Below are 21,179 nucleotides of genomic sequence, written 5' to 3' on the forward strand. Positions count from 1 at the left end.
AGTAGAAAAATAGGAACCACCTTTGGTGGGAGGGTAATAGCATATCATGCGCCCTTGGCATTTAGTCATGCCAGCCACATGACCACGGAGACGTCTTCGGACAGCGCTGGCTCTTCAGCTTTGAAACGGAGATGAGCACTGCCGATGAACATCTAGCACTTATGTGCGAGGGGAACCTTTACCTTTAGCCCAGGAGACTAGATTGTACATTGCCTCTTCATCTTTTTCTTGTGGAATTAGATTGCAATATGTCTCATCTTTTCTCCAGCCATTGATCCAGGGAGAAGATTTGAACTAATATAAACAATAGGGTTTGGTTCTGAGATTTCTAACTTGCTTAGCATTTGATTATCGTTGTGGACTGAATGGGATCCCATAGACTGATAGAGATAACAATAAAAGCAGATGGGAAAGAATGAAGATTGGCTTAATGTGTGGTGTGAACCCAGCTATTGTCTTAGCATCTGTAAATCGGGTCATCCAATCAATGCAGTTATTATGGGCAAGGCAAGTTATGTGAAAAGAATTGTGTTTTTCAGCAGGGGTTTATATATAGCCAGGGGTGACCAGGAAAATAATCACATAACTATAGATGCTCATTTTATTATTTTTGCTCTAAAAATATTGTTTATTCTCCTGTGAATGCCTGTAGCATCAGGACTGCAAAAGCAAACTCAACTACATTTGCTGTAATGATAATGGCACTATAATTTAAGCAGTTCTGAAGCAGCATATCATTATGAGTTTTTCTTTCCTCCTATCTTGAATTAATAGAAGTTGTGTTCATATTCAGTTCTAACGTCGAGGACTCTGAAGCATTTATAAAGTATGAACTGGGAATGGGGAGATCAGGAAGGAAAGAAATGTTAATTCAATCGTTCAGGGCTGACCACCCAAAAGACAATTAAATCTAACTTTTCAAAATGCAATTCGGGGATTCTTTCAAAATCTTCTGTGCTTGGAATTTCACCCAGTGGTAGCAACAAGGAATGCTTAATGCACAACTCCACCTGTTAAAACAGCTTTAGTCATTTCCCGCCCTTCGTGCCTTTGTAACTCAAAGAATATGCTCGGTTATAGCAAGACACTTTTAATAGAGCCAGCTTTAGAAATAATTCCAGCATTGGTGATGATTTCCCTCCTAGCAGCAATTTCATATTACTCCTACTGTTCTGTTGCTTCTGCTCAATTTGGGTTTTACTCCTGGCACAATTCAAGATGCTGTTTTTAACCTTAAGATTCAAAATAGCTTGGGATTTACATAATGATGAACTAGACCAGAAAACCTGATAATGGTTGGAAGCTGCATATAAAAAAGCAACTTTGGGGAAAACTGAAATCTTGATATATATTTTTGGGCTACTTAAAAAAAAGAAATTGCAACCCTTAACAATCTCTACAGAAATTGCCAATACATCGACCTTTGGACTCTTCCCTGATTCCCATCAGCAGACATCTATTTCTTAGATAGACAGTGAAGATATAATAGGATATAGGACTTTTCATTTCTCTGGAAAGACTTTTAATCAATGCCCTGGATCCAGTGAATCATCAGTATGTGTTTTGCTGCACTATCTTCTTGCTGGGAAAGAGAAGTTGAAGATAAGATTGTCTCTTCATTTCCTTCCTCCAGATGCCCTCATTGCCTTTCCCTTTCTATCTCCTGGGTAAGAGGAGCATTCGAGCCGTGGTGGCCCAGTGGTTAGAATGCAGTATTGCAGGCTGACTCTGCCCACTGCCAGGAGTTTGATACTGATTGGGTCAAGCTTGACTCAGCCTTCCATCCTTCCAAGGTTGGTAAAATGAGGAGCCAGATTGTTGGAGGCAAGGTGCGGACTCTGTAAACTGCTTAAAGAGGGCCTTATAAGGCAATATTTAAATCTAAGTGCTATTGCTATTAGATAATTAGCAAGCTAGGAAGTTCAACAATCCATCTTAAACTGGCCAAATAGCTTCCCCTTTCTGCTTTTCTAGTTAGAAATATTCCACCAGGATCCAATCTGGGTTGGTCACCAGGACCAGAGGTTTAGCTATTCTGTGCATAATATTTATGTGCTGCTTGTCAATAGTCCAAAGCACATAGTCCAGTAGAGAGAAGTTCCCTAAGGATGGTCTCCAGCAGTGGTGGGATTCACAATTTTTTACTACTGGTTCTGTGGGCGTGGTTTGGTGGGTGTGGCATGGCTTGGTGGGTGTGGCTTGGTGGGCATGGCAGGGGAAGGATACTATAAAATCTCCATTCCCTCCCCATTCCAGGGGAAGGTTACTGCAAAATCCCCATTTCCTTCTGATCAGCTGGGACTCGGGAGGCGGAGAATAGATGGGGGCGGGGCCAGTCAGAGGTGGTATTTACCAGTTCTCCAAAATACTCAAAATTTCCACTACCGCTTCTCCAGAACTGGTCAGAACCTGCTGAATACCTCTTCTGGTCTCTAGCATGTCTGAAAGCTCAGAAGACTAAACCACAGCTCCAGATGACTGACTCAGATTGGATCCTGAAACATTATACCAGGATAGGTATATTTGCCTTCATTCATAAGAAATATTCGTGCTACTCATCTATTTCAAATTTTCTTACAAATCATCCCATCAATGATTAAGCTACAGTTTTGAATAGCACTCCTTGTTCATTTTCGATTGCCTCAATCAACCAACTCTGTCTTGCAAAATGAAAAATATACATTTGCTGCATTTCCAGGGGGGAAAAGTAGGTGAAAGACATCAGATCCAATACTAGGTGCTGGAGGGAGATCTGATTTGCAAATGTAATCTTCTCTGACAATGGAATATAATAAGATAAGATTATTTCCTCACTGTTCTTCTCTTCATTAGCTCTGCTGTTTGGATAATGGTGGTAAAACCATTCATTAGAAGCACCGGTAAATTAAACAAACTATTTTGTGTCCAATTTACATCCTTCTTGCTTGTGCAATCATAACTTGCATGAGATTTTTTTTCCATTAAAGTCAGCTACATGTATAGGGATCATTACATGATCCACATGAAATAAGAGCAGGGAGTCAGTATCTAGGAATCTGGTGCACAGGCTGGACAGCGGTGGGATTCAAAACTTTTTACTACCCGTTCTGTGTGCATGGCTTGGTGGGCATGGCAGGGGAAGGATACTGTAAAATCTCCATTCCCTCCCCATTCCAGTGGAAGGTTACTGCAAAACCCCAATTTCCTCCCGATCAGCTGGGACTCGGGAGGCAGAGAATAAATGGGAGCAGGGGCAGTCAGAGGTGGCATTTACTGGTTCTCTGAACTACTCCAAATTTCCACTTCTTCAGAATTGGTCAGAGCCTATTGAATACCACCTCTGAAGCTGGAGTTTTACAACAATTCTCCTAATCATGCCTGCCACCTGCTCTTCAAGCAAGAGTCCTGAGGCCAGGAGAACTCTGAAGTTGTGAACTGGATCTGAATGGGGTAGTGCAATCGCATCCAGAACGAAGAATGACAAAAAAAATTGGATCCTGGGGTTCCATGGACTGGAAGCCACCTGGTCTTGCCAGGATTCAGTCGAAGCCTCTTGGCCCCCATCCAAGTCCATGCTTTCCCAGGGACTTTATTCAGTTATTTTCATCATACCCAAAACCCAAAGCAAATGTCCATTGGAATGCTTGATTTAACATTAAATTTGTCAGTTGTTTGTACAGAAACAAAAACACTTACGAAATTTGTATAAAATTTTAAATAAGTTGATTGTCATCTAAGCAGGCATCCAGCTACACAGACCAGGAATGGTAAGCCCAGCTGCTCATCTCTACTTGTATCTTTGAAGTTGAAAATTCAGCAGTGTAGCAGTAATTTTATATGTTATCACGATTATCTCTTATTTTCTGCAACTATCCTCAGCAGAGGAACATTTTTAAAAAAAGAATTGCCATCCAGCTTACTTGTTTTTTTAAAAGAACTTATTCTAATTTTAAAATCCATTGGTGCATGTACATGTCTATATCTGTCCATTGTATGGTGCTTATTATCCATTGTGTAGCACATCTAGTTGGAGATGCTGCTTTTAGAACCAAATTTTATTAATGGAGCAATTAGTCTAACCCATCATTTAAACCAATTGCTAGTACAATGAAAATGCTGCAGTTCCCCATAAAATCTGGTGATCCCTGGTAAAGGTCCCTTGAACTTTATTTTTAGGTGACCCTAGCAATGCTATCTCTCTTCATGACCCCACTTTCTTTCTCTCTTTCTTTTTTCAGACTAATTGTTGATGTAGCCAGTTGTCCTCCTCATGGGCAAAGAAAAAGGGGATAAGCTTGGTTCACTGCAACTATTACTGTCATAGCTACCAGGAAAGAATGGGCTTCCTGTAGCCTCGTGCAAATTAAATAACTTTCAGCGTCCCTTTTTAACTTCCAATTCAAACTCACAGCTTGGCTAAAGAGAAGATTAATTTGCTGCTTTCAAATTGTGCTTATATCATTAATAACTGCGCTGCAAATACAAGATGATGCTGGGAAGGTGGTGGTGGTGAAATTAATAAATGTGAAGATAAGATCTGTAACCCAACAAAAGAAAGGGAAGGGGGGTGGGGGAATAGCACTGGCTAATAAAATAGTCACCTTTTCCAAACCTGATAGCTTTCCAAAGAATTAGGTTTCTATAAGCTTTGCCAACAAGCTAACGTAATTTTGGGAGTCTAACACATCTGGAGGATGCCAGGTTCAGATAGACTGTTCTAATATTTGCAGATCAAGACGCCCTTAACACAGAAAAAAAAAGGAGAAAAAGATGCTAAAAAATATCCACCTGTAGGAAATTAGCACCCACCCCTCTCCTAGGAAAATGAAAATTTTTAGGAAATATTAAAAAGGGCAGAATATTTTCCCTAAAAGGGAGACAGAAACTCAGACACACATCTTTGTTAATGGGCCATTAGGGCCTGAGCCAGCTCATCTGCAACACAGAACACATGGCCCTCAGGATAGGATTATCTTCTCTAACTATCTCACCACATGGTACCTGGGAAGATTATATCAGCCAGCAAGGGTCAACCAAGCCTGGGGGGATGGATGGCCTACAAAGTTAGCCAAGACCCCCGCCCCATGGGAGTCTGACCACCAATCAGAATACAATTCTTACACAGGAACAGGAAGCTCCAAGGCGGGGACCAAGAGATGGTATAAAACTCAGGCTCTTTCAGCATCTCTCCCCCTTTTTCTTCAAGATCTTCAAGGCATGTGATCCCCTTTTTCCCCAGGACCTCAAACCATGTGGTCCTATCCACCATTAAAACCATCTTTCCAAGCAGCCACCATGTTTCCAGCATCTTTCTCCCCACTTGGAACTCAACCCAGAAGGACATTTCTGCCAACACATCCTTGCCCAGCCAAAAGTCCATAACAGCCCTTGTTTACAGAGATTCTCAGTCATCCAGGTACTGACTGAGGCCCAAAGGTACTTTTTCAAAAGGCAACTGGACTTTCTTGTTTTTTCCTTGAAGACTTTTCACTTCTCATCCAAGACACTTTGTCAGTTCTGACGTTGGTAGCCTTTCTAAGGCCTTCTAAAGCCCTAGCAGCCCTTCTCCTCTTTCAGTTCAGTTCATCCAATTATAGACGACTACCTCAAAGGTTCACATATGTATTAATAAGGTGAGATCATGTGCAGAATGTGGAGCTTTCAATGTTAATCCCCATGGGGAATGTGTTCTCAGGACCCAAAGTTGGAAAGCTTCCAGACCAGCCATGGACTGACCTTCTAGTTCAGTATAAATTGCAGGGCAGACACAAATATAATAATAAAGCTCTAAAGCGAGCGTGTGGAAGCTGTGATGTTCTATCACAGCATGAAAAGGTCTTGATTGTTGGCATAATTTTCTCTCTGAAGCCCTTTCCTTTCCTTTGGCAGCTGTTTTCCTCTCATTTTTAGAGTTTGGAGGAGGCGAGATTTTGTGGACTAAAGAAGAGAAATGCATGAGTGCACAAAAGTGTTTATATCTACATTCACCCCTAGGCATGCAAATGCTCATATACTAACATGTATGTTTTTCTCAATTTTCTAGATCTGGGGAAAGCTATTTTGACCCCAGTGGAACCTATGGAGTTGGTAGGAAGGAGTTTGTTGCTGCTTTGTATCTGTACGTGAACTCAATGTCTAACTATGGATTTAATAAGTGCCACATGCATATACAAGATGCAGCTTTGAAATCCCACTCCAAAAATCCATCAGATGAAGAAGAAAATAAGTAAATACAAAAAACGGAAGGAGGGAAGGAAGAGAGGAGGCAAGGGAAAGAGGGAGAGGAGAGGAGAAAGGAGAGGGAAAGAAGAAAGGGAAAAGGAGAGGAAGTAAGGGAGGGGTAGTAAGAGTAGGAGAGGGTAGGAAGGGGAAGAAGAGAGGAGGAATGGGGGAGAGGAAGGGGAAGAAGAAAAGAGAAAGGAGAGGAAGAAAGCAGAAGGTAGAGAAGAAGGGAGTTTGGGAGGAAAGGAGACAGGAGAAGAAGTACCGTATATACTCGAGTATAAGCCGAGTTTTTCAGCCCACTTTTTGGGCTGAAAAAAGCCGCCTCGGCTTATACTCGAGTCAATGAAAAATTTGCCCGAAATGGAGGAGAAAAGGGGGCGGGGCCATGCCGCTGGGTGACGCTCATGAATGGCCCGGCGCCCCTGTGAGTTTCCCCTCCCTCTGTGTCAGTTTGTCGCGCAGCGCGCACCGCACCATCCCCCCTCCTCACGTTCTAATGTAATGCAGGGCTGTCTTACAATTCCCCTTCCTCCCCCTCCTGCCGCTCTGCAACGATGTCCCACCTCCTCCTTGTTATGGCAAGCAGCCACATAACGATGTCCCAGAGCTAGTTTACTATTTTTCTTTGAAATAAATATTCAAAAACATTATTGGTATCTATTTTTATTTTTGAAATTTACCGGTAGCTGCTGCATTTCCCACCCTAGGCTTATACTCGAGTCAATAACTTTTCCAGTTTTTTGTGGTAAAATTAGGTGCCTCGGCTTATATTCGGGCCGGCCTATACTCGAGTATATACGGTAGGGTTATTGTAGAATAAGATGGATGTATGGGGTGGCAGGAAAGGAACCCCAATTATATTTTTAAACTTTTAAATGAGCTGTGATAAATTTTAAAAGATAACACATAAATATTAACAGTACTTATGAGAATGTATATTTGTGAATGTATATATGAGAAATAAAAATAAAACTTTTTTTTTTTTTTAAAGATGCAGCTTTGGAGATATTCTAGAATTGGGAGAACAATAAAAAAAAATACAAGAAAAATTCCCCTCCCAGTGAACTGAAGACTGTTGTGTGTTCAGTTGAAATAGAAATCACAGATGTGCAAGACTGGAAAATCAGAAATGGAAAATGGGAGTCACTGGGAAATCCTGGCTGGAATACTGACTAGGAGCAATGAACATAGCAACATTTTGTTGTGTGCCACCTGGAGTCACTTTGCCTGAGTTGGGTGGCTTTACAAATTTATTTAATAAATAAAAATAAATAAATGTTTTATAGCAGGGCCAAATTGCTAACATGTTATACTAATTCTTGATCCTTTCCTGTTGACAATGTGAGTTTAAATCAATGGGGATGGCATGACAGTTTTCATTAGGATGTTCAGTCTGAAGATTGAGGATTTAAAACATGAATAATAGCTGTTACATTTTTTTTCAGTGATGGAAGTATATGTTGTTAACAGCTCTGTAAGGCAGATCAGTACTTGTCCCAGCAATGCGGCTAGGGGAGAGAAGATAAATACACAGAGAGAGTAGCTTGCCCAAGGTCATCTAATGAGCTTCTAAAAGGTAGGTTTCAAAGCAGCTTTCTGATTCATAATTCTGCAGTGAAAATATAGCATCTCTAATGCCTTTACATTTTGTAAGAGTCCCGGCAGAGTACTTTATGTGCATTCATTAACCCTGCACAGTAAGTTTAAAATAAGAATAACATATTGTACATTTCACAGACGGAATATGCAATATTGACCTATATATCAGTGGTGGGACTCAAATTTTTTACTACCGGTTCTGTGGGCGTGGCTTGGTGGGCATGGTGTGGCTTGGTGGGCATGGCAGGGGAAAGATACTATAAAATCCCCATTCTCTCCCCACTCCAGGGGAAGGTTACTGCAAAAACCCCATTCCCTCCCTACCAGCCGGGACTCAGGAAGCAGAGAATAGATGGGGACATGGCCAGTCAGGGGTGGCATTTACCAGTTCTCTGAACTACTCAAAATTTCTGCTACCAGTTCCCCAGAACTGGTCAGAACCTGCTGAATATCACTTCTGCTATATACTAATGATCGTGTGTGTGTGTGTGTGTGTGTGTGTGTGTGTGTGTGTCTGTCCGTCCGTCCGTCCGTCCGTCCTTCTACTAATGAGATCAGTCAAGTGATCTTGCAGGTGAACTTAAGTGAAGCAACAGGGTAGGATGGCATTTCTGCTGAAGTCCACTAGACCCAAATGCTTTTCAGGCATTCCAAGACATCTTGGAAGATATTTGATCCACAGAGGAGATGCCTGATGACTTCTGTGATGTCCTCATTGTGGGTCTTTATGAAAATAAGGAAAGCAAATCAGATTACAGAAACTACAGAGGTATCTCGTTGCTGTCCCTCACAGGCAAGATATTTGCCTACCTTCTCCTGAAGATTTGTCTCTGGTCTCAGAACAGAACCTCCCCAGTGGCACAGGGTGGCTTTCAGCCAGAAGAGAGTATAGCAGACGTGGTATTTGCCATAAGTTGAGTCCAGGAGAAGTGCATCGAGCAGAACAAGCCTCTTGATTCTGCCTTCATTGACCTGACAAAGGCATTTGACACTCTAAACAGGGAGGCTCTCTGGATCATACTGAGATGTTATGGATACCCAAAGTAATTCATGTGATTCATCAAACTACTCCACAACAGAATGTCAGGACAGGTTCTTTACAATGTTGACCTCAGCATTTGCCATTTCCAAAGGGGTAACACAGGGTTGCATGCTAGCTCCTCTATTATTCAATATATTCTTCACTTGCATGTGTTCACGTGCTGAGCATTTGTTGGCAAGACAGTGTCTCTAACCTGGAGGTCTTGGATCACACAGAGTCTGCCAGCCTTGAGTCTCTGATTATCAGTGCCCAACTGAGATGCATGGGACACGTCATCACAATATACCACATGCTTCACCAGTTGCTCTATAGCGTACTGGACTCTGAGAAAAGACCCTGAGATCAACCACACAAGCACCATAAAGACATTGCAAAAGAAACCTTCTGCCCCTGTGATGTCCAGCCAAGGGAACTAGAAGCTGCAGCTGCTGACAGAATCCACTGCAGAGGTGGGTTCCTACCAGTTTACACCTATTCGGTAGAACCGGTTTGTCAAATCTACTGAACTAGTTAGAAGAGGTTCCACCAGTGGGCCCGGAAAGCAGGCCACACCTACAGAAGAGGTTCCAAACTTTTTTGAAACCCACCACTGGTCCTTGGATGTGATTATTCTACACTATCATGCTCATATTTATAAAACTCAGTGCCTCTGTGAAAGGTAAGGACGACTACTGCGCTTGTGGTGCAATCAGGACATTGCGTGTGTTGAAGTTGTTTTAACGCAAACCAAAGATGGCTTTTAAAAAACAAGTTTACATCATATTCTTATGCATGCCAGTGCTGTGTGTGAGGTAATTTAAGGTGGTTCTGACAAGTGTCGTCGGCATCTTCATATCCGGTCACATGGGTGGCAAGCCACTCCCATCCGGTCACATGGGCGGCAAGCCACTCCCACAAAGGAGGCCACACCCACAGAGTAGGTTCCAACAATTTTTGAAACCCACCACTGATCCACTGGCAAGTCCTGTGCCATGAATTCTCTGCCAGTTTTGAAGAAAGGCACTGCCAATAGAAAACCATGAGAAGCATCATAGAATAACACTCACAGTTACTACAGCAGTGCCCCCATTGTGCTAGACTCTGCACTTCTGTCCTGACTGGGACTCCAGGGCCACTTCTGTGTCTACAGATAAACTACCCAAAGGTCTTCCAAGCTGAAGAACTGGCATAGACTAGCTATCAACTACAAGCCATGAAATATTGAAAGCTAACATGTACAGTAGCTGTTGCACATCAAATAAACCCCTACTACATTTGCACTATTTGACTGTTATTTGACTCTGGGGGTTTTCCATGATTAACCCTGGGATGGCAATTTCATTTTGGCTCCAATGCGAACATAATGCAGTACAGTAGATTGTAAATCACTCCAGCATTGCAAAAGGGGAATAAATCATTCGAACACTGCAAAAAGGAAAAAAGCAAGCCAAAAATGGTTGGGGAAAAATCAAGCTGGGAGCTCTGAAATATCTCCTCAGATTTTGAACATGGCTTTTTGCTTTTTCTTCAACACAATTAATAGTGCTTAATATATTATTTACTCCAATTGTGTGACTACTTAAAACTGAAGCCACGTTCATGGGTAACTTCAGAAGAGAAGCAATTTCTAGCCTCCCCTTTTTCTGTACATAAGCATTAACCAATCAGACCACAAAGAAGAGAGAGAGAGAGAGAGAGAAAGAAAGAAAGAAAGAAAGAAAGAAAGAAAGAAAGAAAGAAAGAAAGAAAGAAAGAAAGAAAGAAGAAAGAAAGAAAGAAAGAAAGAAAGAAAGAAAGAAAGAAAGAAAGAAAGAAAGAAAGAAAGAAAATATTTCTGTCCCTGCAGAGCTGCTCTCTTCTCTGATCCCAGTAAGAGCGTATTTATCTGTTTGATAGATTTATATAGTACGACTTGGAAGGCCTAAAAAAGAAATGGATGGAAGAAACCACTGAATAATTGCTAGGTCAAGGGCAGAATTTCAGAAATGCATGACCAGATCCTTTCATGTCTTTTTTTCAAATAATTTTTATTAAGAACTATACAAGTAAAGCGTAAAAGTCAATGCAAACTGCAAAAAATACAAAAAGGGTTTACAAGATTTTTAAAAAAATAAAAATGAAAAGAAAAGGGGGATATGAAAAAGAAAAAGAGAGGAAAAGGGGGAAAGAGAAAGAAAAAAAGAAGTACGGTAACTTGCCCTTTCATCCCAGCAGGCTAAATACAATTTTAATACCTTACCACTCTCTCTAAATAAAACCTAATCTTTCTTCTCCCCATAGCTCAACTCTTAGGTCAGGGGAAACAAAATCAAAATGCTATGTCAACCAATCTTCACCAGCAAACATCCAGTAAGGGCAACCAGATATACTGTATCTATTTTTTTTCTTTTATCAAACAAATCAATCTTGTAAATCTTCTATTCTTTTTTTAAAAGATATTTGACCCCTTTATTTAAAAAGAAAAAGTCTCAGAGCTAATTTGCTGCTCATTTGTGTTTCAAAGTGAAAATCCTTCAGAACTTTAGCAAATTTCTCTTGCATCCTTAAGTAAAATTTATCCTTTTGTTGTCTTTTCTAAAAAAAAATCCTTCCAACCCTTAGTAGAGCATTTTTGTAAATCCAGAGAGGGGGAGAAATTCCTGATTTAATGTCTGCTCATCTCCTTTAGGAAATAAGTCATCCATAAGATTTGGGGTGGTATTGACTTACCTTCGCTACCAGCTCGCAAATGTGAGTGCATGCACCACCTCTATGCATGTGTAGGACCTTATGCGCATGCGCAGAGTGTCAAAAAAGGGACGTGATAACATCCGAGCAGGTAGACAGAGCCTGCCACCGCTGCTACCAGTTCAGCCGAACCGGATAGAACCGGCTGAATAGCAACACTACAACAGATCCATTTGTTTTCCATTTAAGTCCTCTTCAAACTAGTTTCATAAACATCCATTGCAGCTTCTTCTTATTTTACAACTTCATAAGAAAATACTTGGAAAGTTTTATCAAATACCTGATCTATTCTGTCCAAAAGCTTAGCTGAAAAGTGTTCCAAAGTTTGCACTATGGTTTCCTGTTTTATGTTCTGGCTTTATTGTCCAATCTTCAAGGTCTCATTAAAAAAAAAACAAGTTCCATTTTCCCGTGAGAAAGTATCTTCTAAATAATTCAAAGCTATAATTCCAAATCTTTCTGCCCCCTTAATCCGTTATAAATTTGCAAAATCCATATATTGAGCACTCTTTTGCTGCATAGTCCAAAAGGTCCTATATTTTTAAAGCTTTCAAAATCAAATTTATATGAAGAAAAAAAAGTATAAGGTTTTCCTGATTAATACAGTAGTACCTTGCCAGTCCAAAGAGTTTTAATCTCTCCAAAATACCAAGTGTTTTTTTTTTAAAGAACCCCCAAAAAGTGATTAAGATATAAGACTTGGTTGGGGGCAGGAATTAGATTCAAAAATGTTAGCAACAGGTTCTCTGCCAGGTTGCTGGGTGGGTGTGGCCACAGTGGGCTTGGCCTAATCGGCCTCCTGAACCACCGGGGGGGAGGGCATTTTTGCCCTCCCCAGGTCCTGGAGGCTTTCCTCAAGCCCCCGGGAGGGTGAAAATGGCCTCCAGAGGCTCCAGAGGCCCTCTGGAGGCCAGAAATGGGAACTTCTGGGAGGCCCATTTTTCGCCCTTCCCGAACCTCCACATGTGTCCTGTACTTACCTGGCATCCCAAATGGGCTGGGTGGGGAGTCCTGGGATGGGAAGGGCAGGGTGGGTGTGGCCAGCCAGGGATGGGATTTGTGGGTTCTCCAAACTGGGCAAATTCTTAGCTAGAGGTTCTCCCGAACCCGTGCAAACCTGCAGTAGCCTACCCCTAGTTGGGTAGTATCCATAAAGGCTGCTTTACAAGTTTGAGCTTGATGTGAATCCCAACTCTCAGCCACTCCCCTCATAAACTGACCATAAAGATGAGAGTTTCTGCACTCTGCTGACAAGGAATGGCTGTCAGGAATCATGTGGTTAATCTCAACTATCTCTCCTTTCCTCCGGAGAGATTACACTAAAGTAGATACATCATCCAGCAGCAATTCCACTCCCAAAGCTATCTTGCTAGCTAACAAAAGCCAGTAAGGCATCCACTCACCATGGCCCATATAAGAAATCTGCCCACTGGGTCCTTTTAACGAAAAAAAATTGATAAAAACGACTGAAGTAATGACTAAATGAAGGGACACTGAATGAAGGAGAAATTCAGTTCCCAAGCACTCTTAGGAAGCAGTAACAATCAAGAGATAATGTTCTGGCCCTGCGTAGAACTAATATCTCTTCTGTACTTTCAAGGAAGAATTGATGAAGTCTAATGGGAAGAGAGCTGAACTAGGAACAGACAGGCAAAGTTGCCATTTTGTTCGGCCATGAAACTGACTTCATGCTATTGTGGCTACGCCAGTGGTGAAATCCTCTGAAGTCTGCTACCGTTACGGTGAGTCTGCTACAGAGCGTGCACTTTGTGCGCATGCACTCCTGAGGCGCACCCGCGCAGCACTAAAAAAGGAACATTATGAAGCCTTCCAAGTCTGCAAAGATAAGTAGAACAGCGGGGGGGAGGATCCGCTGTGCCACGCAATTTAGATTAGCTAGAAAGCAGGAAATCCAACGATTCTACCTAATATAAATCGCACGCATTGTCGGAAATACCGGTTTGCCAGAACCAATAGCATTTTTTACTACCAGTTCAGGGAACCGGTCCAAACTGATAGCATTTCATCCCTGGGTTACATCTTTATCCTAATGTGCCTCATGGGGTTTTGATGAAGATAAAGTTAGAGAGGGAGGGAGGGAAAATCTATTTATACTTTTAGCATCTTAGAGCACAAGCAAGATACAAAATATAATAAATGCAAGAATCAGTCTGTTGACAGCAAGAGAGGATTCGCCATTTGTCCACCATTAACTTTTGAAAAAGGGTGCTAAATTGCATCCTGCACGTGATGAAAAACTGCAGATTCCACAAAGGGTTTTGGTATTATGAGAAAAGAGGTTTAGGGGCATTAAGGGTAGAGAAGGTTCTGGAACCATCCTTCGTGATTCTCCAAATTTAATTTTTGAGATTTTTATGGAAGAGACTTTATTCTTTTGCTTTAAGAAATTAACTCCATGTTGATATCCTATTCATTGCTGGAAATTTGACAGTAATTCAGTGTTAATAGACAGAAGTTTATGTCAGGAAGTATGCAGAAAGAAAACACAGTAAATTAAAGCCTGAAGGGAGTGAGGCAGGGGTGGGTTCCTGCCAGTTCTAAACTCTTTTGTAGAGGAGGTACCACAAATCTACACTATCATTTAGAACCGGTTCCAGCTTTCTCCCCCCACCCGCCCGTCCACACGTCATCAAGATGAAGAGCAAGAGCAGGAATTCTGGGAGTTGAAGTCCACAAGTCTTAAAGCTGTCAAGTTTGAACACCCCTGGTTTTTTTTTCTAAAGGGTTAGGGGTGCAAGGGTCTTGTAACTTGACAGCTTTAAGACTTGTGGACTTCAACTCCCAGAATTCCTGCTCTTGCTCTTCATCTTGATGACGTGTGGACGGGCGGAGTTTCTGAGCCAACATTTTGGTTGCTAAGCAAGAGCGTTGTTAAGTAGGTTTCACCACATTTTACAAGTTGGCCACACCCACACAGTCACATGGCCAGCAAGCCACTCCCACACAGTCACATGGCCAGCAAGCCACTCCCACAAAGCAGGCCACACCTACATCAGAGGTTCTAAAAAAAATTGAAACCCACCAGGAGTGAGGATAGAATTAGTAATTTCCTGATATTTCCCGTATTTATTTATTTATAAATCATGTTTATAAATCTGACTGACTTCAGATGTTTCTGGGTAGTTAAAAAAACAATATAAGCCAATATAAACGTAATGTGTTTTTCTTTATCAAGAAAAACACAACAGTTAACTAGGAAGGACCAACTCACCACCAAAGGCGCCTTCCATTCACCCTAATCCAAGGACGGGGGAAATGTCTAAAAGGCTCACTTAAAAGGAAACAGGGTAACGGCCATTCAAACTCTGGAAGGATGCTATTCCAAAGGGCAATACTGAGATAGAGAGAGAACATGTCTCAGCTCCTAAAACATTGCTGAATGCCTACTCAATCTAAATGACAGGATGGGCAGAAGCCACAAGAGATAAGCAAATCTTCTATGTAGAACCTATGCTTTGCAGAACTATATAGGACAGGGGGTGAAATCCAGCAGGTTCTGACTGGTTCTGGAGAACCGGCAGTGGAAATTTTGAGTTGTTTGGAGAACCAGTAGAGTAAATTTTGAGTAGTTTGAAGAACCGGAAAATGGCACCTCTGGCTGGCTCCAGAGTGGGGTGGGAATGGGTATTTTTCAGTATCTTTCCCCTGGAGTGGGGTGGGAATGGAGATTTTGCAGTATCCTTCCCCTGCAACGTCCACCAAGCCATGCCCACAAAACCGGTAGTAAAAAAAATTGAATTTCACCACTGATATAGGAGTGGTGAACTCCTAGTGTTTTGATTTGCACCTGGAAGCTTATTGGCTGCCAGTGAAGCTTGCAAAGCAGAGGTGTTATATGGACCCGTGGTGGGCTCCAGGAGGAGGAGGAGGGGACCCCTAAGATATTGGAACCCTGCTATCATGTCTCCCCTAGTTCTTCTTTCTCTTAAACTAGACATACTCAGTTCCTGCAACCGTTCTTCATGTGTTTTAGTCTCCAGTCCCCTAATCATCTTTGTTGCTCTTCTCTGCACTCTTTCCAGAGTCTCCTCATCTTTTCTACATCATGGCGACCATAACTGAATGCAGTATTCCAAGTGTGGCCTTACCAAGGCATTATAAAGTGGTATTAACACTTCACGTGATCTTGATTCTATCCCTCTATTTATGCAGCCTAGAACTGTGTTGACTTTTTTGGCAGCTGCTGCACACTGCTGGCTCATATTTAAATGGTTGTCCACTAGGACTCCAAGATCCCTCTCACAGTTACTACTATTGAGCAAGGTACCACCTATACTGTACCTGTGCATTTCAATTTTGTTGCCTAAATGTAGAACCTTACTCTTTTCACCATTGAATTTCATTTTATTAGATAGTGCCCAATGTTCATGTTTGTCAAGATCCTTCTGTATCTTGAGCCTGTCTTCTGGAGTGATGGCTATTCCTGCCAGCTTGGTGTCATCTGCAAATTTGATGAGTTCCCCATTTATTCCCTCATCCAAATCATTGATGAAGATGTTGAAGAGTACTGGGCCTAAAACACAGCCTTGGGGTACTCCACTGCATACTTCCCTCCATGTAGATGCAGTTCCATTGAGGACTACACGTTGAGTGCGGTTGGTAAGCCAGTTACGAATCCATCTGGTGGTGATGCTGTCCAACCCACATTCTTCTACTTTATATAGTAGTAGGTTATAGTCTACCTTATCAAATGCCTTACTGAAGTCCAAGTAAACTATATCGACGGCATTCCTCTGGTCCACTAATTTTGTCGCATTATCAAAGAAAGCAATAAGATTAGTCTGGCATGATCTGTTTTTGACAAACCCATGTTGGCTTTTGGCTATTACTTTGTTTACTTCTAGGTGTTCGCTAATTCGTTGCTTGATTATTTTTTCCAGAATCTTTCCTGGTATTGAGGTCAGGCTGATAGGTCTGTAGTTTCCTGGATCTATTTTTTTTTCCTTTTTTGAAGAATAAAATAGTATAAAAACACAACTAAAGATGCAGTTAAAAACAAAATTAAAAATGAGATTAAAATTTAAGTTGAAAGACAAAAAAATCAAAGTTTAAAAATTTACAAGGCTAGAAAGGTTAACAAGGTGGAAGGATTGCTCTCAAGCCACCAGGGTTGCTAACAGTAGCAGAGCCAAGCTTTTTTGTCATTTCACCTCCCAGAGCATCTCCAAGGGATGAATCTTTGAATCCGCCCAGATTTTGGTTATGCAATTTCCCAAATGATATACATATTACAGTAACTCCAATACCCCTCTCCATTTGCTTGAGCAAACCACCCCACAACATTATTCCTCCCCAAATCTCAATACTAGATAGAAGTTTGCATCTTGCCATAGAAGCAATTCTTATTTGCACCTTGCAATAGATTTAATTCTTTCCTATACTGTCTACTCCCTCTCCAATCTCAGTTTCTTTTCTCTCTTAATGCACTTCAAAAAGTATAAAAGGGATAAGGATTACATATACAAGGCATGTTGCATTGTCAACAGCTGCTAACTCCAGAAATCCCTTCTCTTAGAACAGTGGTTCTCAACCTTCCCTATGCCGAGACCCTTTAATACAGTTCCTCATGTTGTGGTGACGCCCAACCATAAAATTGGTGTCTCGGTTCCTAAGACCATCGAAAATATGTGTTTTCTGATGGTCTTAGGCAACCCCTGTGAAAGGGTCATTCGACCCCCAAAGAGGTCCCGACCCATAGGTTAGAACCATTGTCTTAGAAGGATGTCTGATCTTTCCTGAGAAGCCAAGGATACTTAGCAATTGTTGTTCCTTTAACGTGAAATAGATCTGCCATGCTAAGTTATACTATACCTCCTGAAAAGCAAACAATTATTTATTTATTTATTTTAGGAAATTTATATTGCCGCCTATTCGCACATGGCGACTCAAGGCGGCTTACAGGAATATAAAAACCTCATGTATAAAGCAATAAAAATAATAAAAGAGGATAATCACATCATAAACTAATAAAATAATATAATAACCCCCCACCCCACCCTGGCGGCAACACATCACATGAGCCATTTGATGGGCTACATCCCGCTCTGCGTTCCCCAGGCCCGCTGGCAGAACCAATTCCTCCATCAAAACTGTCTCTTTAAGATTCTCCAAAAACCTTTGTCAAAACTGTCTCTTTAAGATTCTCCAAAAACCTTTGTCAAAACTGTCTCTTTAAGATTCTCCAAAAACCTTTGTCTCACTAATCATAGACAGAGGTGGTATTCAGCTGGTTCGGACCAGTTCACCTGAACTGGTAGCGGAAATCGTGGGTGGCCCCCACCCGGCTCTATGCCGTCCTATTTAGGCACGTTTTTGAGACTGGCCCAGAGGTGGGTTCCTACCAGTTCGCACCTATTCGGTAGAACCGGTTCGTCAAATCTACCGAATCAGTTAAAAGAGGTTCCACCAGTGGACTCAGAAAGCAGGCCACACCTACAGAAGAGGTTCCAAAAATTTTTGAAACCCACCACTGGTCCTTGGATATGATTATTCTACACTATCATGCTCATATTTATAAAACTCAGTGCCTCTGTGAAAGGTAAGGATGACTACTGCATTTGTGGTGCAATCAGAACATTGCGTTTGTTGAAGTTGTTTTAACGCAAACCAAAGATGCCTTTTAAAAAACAAGTTTACATCATATTCTTATGCATGCCAGTGCTGTGTGTGAGGTAATTTAAGGTGGTTCTGACAAGTGTCGTCGGCATCTTCATATCCGGTCACATGGGTGGCAAGCCACTCCCATCTGGTCACATGGGCGGCAAGCCACTCCCACAAAGGAGGCCACACCCACAGAGTAGGTTCGAACAATTTTTGAAACCCACCACTGGACTGGCCACATGCGCGGAAAGGGGGCACGAAGCAGGTATGCAAAGTGGGCACGAAAGGGGGGTGCGAAGCGGGTGCGCACATACGCAGTGAACCAGTGTTAACAAAATGTCAAATCCACTGCTGATTATAGGCTGTGATGTCTTCAGCCTTCATTAGACTACATGTAGCTCTCATCTATCTGCTTACTCTTTGCCTGAAAACCCCCAGCCTACCCAAATAAGTAAGAAGTCACCAACCATTCCAAGGTCACTGATGCTCATTTAAAGCAAGAGCTGCTGTCTGGCTAAGAAACTAGTTCTACACTCTCAATCCTCCATGGTCGCATCCTTATTTGCATGCAAACAGCTCCTAGATCATTTGTCATTCTTTTCAGAACCTTTGCACTACGTTTCAAAGGGTGACTTAAGTAAAGTATAAGCAGAAAACTAAGCTAGGGGGCAGAGGTGGGTTCCTACCAGTTCGCACCTATTCGGTAGAACCGGTTCGTCAAATCTACCGAACCGGTTAGAAGAGGTTCCACCAGTGGACCCGGAAAGCAGGCCACTCCTACAGAAGAGGCTCCAAAAAATTTTGAAACCCACCACTGGTCCTTGGATATGATTATTCTACACTATCATGCTCATATTTATAAAACTCAGTGCCTCTGTGAAAGGTAAGGATAACTACTGCGTTTGTGGTGCAATCAGAACATTGTGTGTGTTGAAGTTGTTTTAACGCAAACCAAAGATGCCTTTTAAAAAACAAGTTTACATCATATTCTTATGCATGCCAGTGCTGTGTGTGAGGTAATTTAAGGTGGTTCTGACAAGTGTCGTCGGCATCTTCATATCCGGTCACATGGGCGGCAAGCCACTCCCACAAAGGAGGCCACACCCACAGAGTAGGTTCGAACAATTTTTGAAACCCACCACTGCTAGGGGGTAACAGTGAATAAATGCTACTGACCAGACTTCAGCGTAATTTTCTTAAGTGACAAATTAGGGCAGTGGTTCTGAAACTGAGGGTAGTTACTGCCAAGGGGGTAATTTCGGCATATCCTCAGGGTAATGGAACAATTTGTAGTTTTTTGTTGAGGAGTCAAGGATCCAGATTAGAAACGAAGATGCTCAAAAAAAAACCAACCCTTCAGTCTGATGTTTTTAAGGGATGGTGTGGGGAGTAATGGCGTTGTTCGAAACCAGGAAAAAGAGTTTGAGTTAAATATTTTTATCTACTTCTTAATTTGGCCCAGGGGAAATATCTTCATAAACTGATACTACAGCAGTGACAAAACCAAAAGAAACAGCCTGACAGCCCCCAGATGTTCTAATTTCAACTCTTATAAATCCAAGACTTTAGGGAAACGGCAGCATGGCTAGCATGGGAATTGTAATTGAAAGTGTGTGAAAGATGGCAAATTCCTAAAGACCAAGGATGAAGTCTTACTATTTTAGGAGGGCATGTATCACAATAAGAAAAGGAATTGGAGTTGGGGGTTGAAAGAAGGAAACTCTTGAGGCCTCTCTATTGATTTTAGAACACCTGTAGGCCACAGGTACCAAGACAGATTTTCTGATCCGTCTCTTTCCATGAAATCCTTTCAAATCCCCTCCACTATGAACTCTATTTTCAGAGCCTGGATATAAATCAAAATAAGAGAAAGCATTCTTTCAATGTCTCCTTCCCCCTTCAATTTCTGCATTAAGGTCAGAGTTATTAGCCTAGGGAAGGGCTGAATGAAACAGTTTTATGTCTCTCTGTCTGTGTGTGTATGTATGTGTGTATGTATGTGTTTCCTTCCCACCCTCTCTCTCTCTCTCTCTCTCACACACACACACACACACACACATACAGAGAGACAGACACAGAGAGAGAGAGATATTATGAAACAAAAAAAAACAAAATTAAAAATAAGAGTTTTGGAGGCAGATTCTAGAATCCACATGTTGAGGTTTTGTAGATTATGATTAAGGAAGGAAGGAAAAAATATTTAGAATTAGCCTAAAAACATGCTCAGTACTGTCACTATGCTACCCATAAGCAAATGTAGATCCTGCCTGTTAGCCTTCCTCCAGCTCTTATCTCCTCTTCCTCTCCCTGCTCTTCTCCCTAAAAATACATTTAGGCAGCATGCTCCTGGCCAGATGGGTAGAATAAATTATGTCTTCCACGTCCAGTTCTGTACTAAACTATAGCCTAGTTTAGTATTTATTTCAAAGCAACTCTAATAAATTTAAAACTAATTGTTTATTTAAGTCAGTGGTTCTCAACCTTCCCAATGCCGCGATGCCCTTTAATACAGTTCCTTATGTTGTAGTGGCCCCTGTTCTGTCCCCCCTTCACGGCTCTTAACAAATGGCAAGACGAATAAACTTAAAAGGAACTTTCTTTATCATTTCTCGGCTCAAACTGGCTTCGAGCCCAAAAATAAGATAAATACAGTATCTGACCAAATAATGGAATGAAAAACAACTCTTACAAGCAATGCACTTCTCCAAGTGTAGCCTTGAATCAGGGTTACAGGAAACACCAAAGCACTTATCCAAGTGTATCAAGCATAAATCACGATTAATGATCAAGCAATGTTGTACCAAACAAGGAACGCACAAAGGAACGTTGACTCCTGCGACTAGGGCGTGGCAGCATCCGTCCTTTTATCTCCAAACCTGCCTCTAACAAGCCCCAGCTGCATAATGAATCTTGTATCCCGAAAAGACTCACAGCAGACATCTGCTGAGTCACAACACCCCCCAACCATAAAATTATTTTCATTGCTACTTCATAACTGTAATTTTGC

This window comes from Thamnophis sirtalis, unplaced genomic scaffold (assembly GCF_051295495.1).
Source record: "Thamnophis sirtalis isolate CommonGarterSnake01/CBP01778 unplaced genomic scaffold, rThaSir2_p1.2 scaffold_5, whole genome shotgun sequence".
Classification (NCBI taxonomy): Eukaryota; Metazoa; Chordata; class Lepidosauria; order Squamata; family Natricidae; genus Thamnophis; species Thamnophis sirtalis.